The sequence below is a fragment of the Neophocaena asiaeorientalis genome, unplaced genomic scaffold, assembly GCF_003031525.2.
Source record: "Neophocaena asiaeorientalis asiaeorientalis breed wild unplaced genomic scaffold, Neophocaena_asiaeorientalis_V1.1 scaffold507, whole genome shotgun sequence".
Classification (NCBI taxonomy): Eukaryota; Metazoa; Chordata; class Mammalia; order Artiodactyla; family Phocoenidae; genus Neophocaena; species Neophocaena asiaeorientalis.
Genome location: NW_020175401.1, coordinates 296101 through 296997, shown reverse-complemented (window position 1 = coordinate 296997; position 897 = coordinate 296101). Strand labels below are relative to the sequence as shown.

Below are 897 nucleotides of genomic sequence, written 5' to 3'. Positions count from 1 at the left end.
TGTGTGTGTGTGTGTGTGTGTGTGTGTGTGTGTGTGTGTGTGTGCAGTCATGTGTTGTTTCCTGTGACCATTCTAGGGGGCCTCAGTTTGAACAACAGGTATTTTTTAAAAATAAAAATGGTTAATTACATTTATTTAACAATCAAAGCAGATTTTAAATTCACTGGACAGGGAATGGATGATGGGGATGGAAGAGGTTAAGAAGGGTAGTTACCCTGGTTTGATAATCCTGTAGGGACAAAGTTTTGCAAAGCAAAATAACTATTTTTCAATGCAAAGAGATTTCCCACTTAAAAAACTGTGTCTGGCTTTTGAAAAAAACAAAACTGCAAAGCAATTTATATATTATACATTTTTCCCCTGGGTTTCATTTTTATCAAATTTTGTTGTTGTTGTTTCATTTTTAAATTGCAGAAGTGGCATCTTAAAAGCACTTTTTCTGGAGCAGCAATTTTCATGGTCATGTGTCCCTGGACCTACGTTTGCAACAAGCCTTTCCTAAGACTTGGAGAACCTATGATAAGCGATATGCCAAAACCTAAATGAGAAGAAGTCGGTTTTCACAGGGACCAGGTAGGTGCCTGTGAAAACTGTCTTGGCTGAGGAGCCATTGTGTGGGGATGGCCATCTGAGGCAGTGGCCAGGAGTGGGCAGAGACCCTTGCCTTACCCCCTCACTCAGGGGGACAGTCATGCTGCTTCCAGGCCAAGTCACTAATGTTTGCTTATTTAGAAAGATGGTACCCCCTGGGAATCATTAACTTGTTTCTGAGTTTCTCAGTCTCATCACTTTGGACATTTGGGGCCAGATAATTCTTTGTTGTGGGGGGCTGTCTTGTGAATTGTGATTATCTTATCAATAATTGTAATTAACTGTAATTGTCTTCTCAATAGAAAA

The 897-nt window shown here is 40.0% G+C and overlaps 1 protein-coding gene across 2 annotated transcripts in view; it reads right to left on the bottom strand.

The window, feature by feature from the left end:
* Positions 1-897, bottom strand: part of CYBB (cytochrome b-245 beta chain) — a 35734-nt gene that overhangs the window by 5399 nt on the left and 29438 nt on the right. The gene's annotated exons all lie outside the window — the stretch shown is intronic.